This window comes from Sorex araneus, chromosome 5 (assembly GCF_027595985.1).
Source record: "Sorex araneus isolate mSorAra2 chromosome 5, mSorAra2.pri, whole genome shotgun sequence".
NCBI classification, from domain to species: Eukaryota; Metazoa; Chordata; class Mammalia; order Eulipotyphla; family Soricidae; genus Sorex; species Sorex araneus.
In genome coordinates, this window is record NC_073306.1 from 141,300,448 (window position 1) to 141,304,052 (window position 3,605).

Consider the following 3,605-nt stretch of genomic DNA (forward strand, 5'->3'; position numbering starts at 1 on the left):
ACTTCTAAAATGCAAAACTGTCTCCTAAGAGGTGTCCAGGAATGGTTAGAGGCCATTAAGCTAGTGAACCCTGAAGAAATCAAGGAATTCTTAGAATCATAACCTCTAACAGCTGATTTGGGAGCAAGCAGAAAACCGAAGAGACCAATCATGAGTGAGGAAATGGAAACAGTAATTGAAAAATCACAAGAACAAAAGCCCAGTCCAGACCCAGATGCCAGTGAGCTCTTAACAGTAACAGCCTCTGGGACACCAGTATCACCTGACAAGCAGTGTTTGAAAAGGACAGTTACAGGCTGACAGCCCTGATGAACCCTGACGCAGAGAGCTTCCTCCATGGGAACTGGGCAAAGCAGATCAGCCAGACCAGGTGGGGTCATCCGGGATGGCTCAGCACTTGCACGCTGGTTCCTGTGATGCACCGTCAAACAAAGGGAAGGGGGAATACATGCTGGGCCAGAGAGAGGACAGAGAGGATGGCATTGGCCTTGACTGGGCCCAGCTGGGTTCGATCCCTGGTACCACATATGGTCCCCCGAGCTCCCACAAGGGGTGATGCCTGAGAGCAGAGCCAGGAGTAAGACACCTGCTGGTGTGGCCAAAAAAAAGTATACACACACACACACATACACATGATCAAATAAAGTTATGCAAAGAAAAACTTCTGACAAGTTTCAACATCCATTCATGATGACAATTCTCAACACAATAGGACTACAGGCACATGCCTAAGGCCAATAATGGTCATCCACAATACCACAGCCAGCATCACAGTCAACAGTGGACACTCGCTGAGACGTCCACATTCCCCTCTCTCACCCAAGAGAGTCCTAATTCCTTACCGTAGTAGTAAGGAAAACAATAATCAAACGGATCCAAATTGGAAAAGAAGACATGAAACTGACTGTGGATGGCATGAAAATTTATGTAGAAAAACTTACAGACTGCACCATAAAATGACTTAGAAACAATAAGCTGGGACTAGAGAGATGGTACATCAGGGAGGTCGCTTGCCTGGCAGCAAATGCCTTAAGAATCAGTTTGGTTTGCACGGCCAACCCGGGTTCAATCCCCAGAATCCCGTGTGGTCTCCCCAGCACTGCCAGGAATAATTTCTGAGTGCAGAGCCAGGATTAACCCCTGTCATCGCCAGGTGTGACCCAAAAAGTTAAAAAAAATCAACTTGGCAAATGATCTGAAAGATGACCATACTGAAATTTAGAACTCACTCTGGAAGAGATGATGCCTCCTGGGAATGGGAAAGGGCTTCCTATTCCTGGACTGGGAGAGTCTCAGGCTCAGAAGGACTGTGCACAGACTCAAGGCAGTGCCCACAGGACTTCAGGAGACTGTCTTAGAAGGCTTTAAACAAGTTTTTCAAAAAACTTGTATGTAATCATAAAGCTCCCCAGACAGCCAAATTTATCCTGAGAAAAAAAGAAGATGAAAAGGGTTCCATTGCCCAACCTTCAAGTAGTGAGCTCCAGTGACAGACACAGCAGTTGTGGAACTGAGAGTTGAGGCCAGTGGCAGGCAGCAGCATTGCATCCAGGATGGAGAAGCCAGGAGATGCACTCAACAAGTGTCACTGGGGAAACTGAGGAAAAGGAGCCTGCACCTGTCTCACTCCATGTGAGAATGTGCAGGGTGCATGAAAGACTTCCAGCTTAGAATAGAATCTGGAAACTTCACATAGGGGGACCAGATCTCCTCAGGAACTGGGTCTCAGATGCACTCTGTGATTTGATCATAGAGCAACACCAAAAAGAAACAAATGGCACACGACAATTAAGTTTTTATGTGGCAGAAAAAATCAAGCTAATAGAAAAATATTTAATCCTGAAGGGGAGAGAAACTTTGCACATAATACATCAAAGTAAAATCCAAAATATCTTTTTTTTTTTTTGCACACCCAGAGATGGTCAGGGGTTACTCCTGGCTCTGCACTCAGGAATTACTCTTGCTGTGCTCGGGGACCATAAGGGATGCTGGGGATTGAACTCAGGTCAGGCAAGTGCAAGCTGCAAGTGCAATTTTTATACAAAGCCCTTGAAAAACTCAACAACAGGTGCTTGCCACCCTTTCTACCTCTGCCACCACCATGGCACCTGTGAAAAAACTTGTGGCCTTTCCGCCCAGACAAGACCCCGAGCAGCCACACACGAACAGCTCCTCCGTTCCTGAGTGACCATGATCCTGGAGGCCCACTAACTACTTTCAGCACCTAGCGGCTTCTTGCAGAAATGCCTCTAAGCTACGGCCCCATGTCTCCCTGGGAGGGGAAAGGTTTTTCTCTCTCGGTCTTTCCTTTTGGTGGCGGCGTGGCAACCACCTCTTTTAGAACCCACTAAACAGAGGTACGAGCTTGCAATGATGCAACTTCTGGGAGAAATTTCTCTGGACTTAATTACTAAATACCAGAAATCCAAATCTGTGCTCATTCTCAGCAATGGAAAACATATTATCAAATGATACCTTTTTGGCAGGTCTGATTGTTATTAATTGCAAATAATAATAGTGAGTTTTCTATTAAATATTGAATGTAATCAAAGTAAAGAGATTAAAGTGAAAATTATCAGCCACACAGGTGGGGGTGGGGGGCTGGGAGGGAGGTATACTGGGGTTCTTGGTGGTGGAACATGTGCACTGGTGAAAGGATGGGTATTTGATCATTGTATGACTGAGACTTAAACCTGAAAGCTCTATAACTGTTCTCACGGTGATTCAATTTAAAAAAAATAAAAAATAAAAACTTGTGGCCAAGAGGAGCAAAAAAATGAAGCAAGTTCTTAAGTTCACCCTGGACTGCACCCACCCTGTGGAAGATGGGATCATGGACACTGCGAATTTCGAGCAGTTTCTTTGGAAGCGAATCAAGGTAAACAGCAAGGCGGGGAACCTGGGTGGTGGTGCCCTGACCATCGAGCGGAGTAAGAGCAAGATCACTGTCACGTTGGAGGTGCCTTTCTCCAAAAGGTATTAGAGATGTCTCACAAAAAAGTATTTGAAGAATAACCTGCGTGATTGGCTGCGCATGGTGGCCGACAGCAAGGAGAGCTATGAGTTGTGCTAGTTCCAGATCAACCAGGACAAGGAGGAAGAGGAGGGTGAGGATTAGCTCCTTTATCTGGAATGTTTTGTATGAGTTCTGGAATAAAACTTGGGAACCAAAAAAAAAAAAAAGCTCAACAACAATAACAACAAAAACCACCCCCACCCCCCCACACACACACACACTCGTGAAAATGGGGAAGGAGTACAGACACTTCCTTAAAGAGAACAGAGGGCAAGTGGGCATATGAGAAAGTGTTCATCATTGCTTGTTATCAGGGCAGTGAGACAATGTACTTCCCCAAATCCTAGAAATCACCAGTATTGGCATGATGTGGGGAAAAGAGCCACATTTGCTGCTGGCAGGATGTCTCTGCTCAGTACCAAAACTTCTCCACAGAGAGCAGGGCTGCTGGACAACCCAGTGACTCCACTTCTTGATCCGCCCCCCCCCCCCACACACACAGAAACATTCATGAACAAAGATGCACACACCCTTATGCTCATCACAGCACCCAAGGACAACTCAGTGCTCAGAAGCTGCACCCTGGGAC

General features: G+C 46.1%; 1 pseudogene; it reads left to right on the forward strand.

Annotated features, from left to right (window-relative positions):
* Nucleotides 1-2,101: 2,101 nt before the first annotated feature.
* LOC129405075 (60S ribosomal protein L22-like) lies at nt 2,102-3,118 on the forward strand (annotated as a pseudogene).
* Nucleotides 3,119-3,605: the final 487 nt, after the last annotated feature.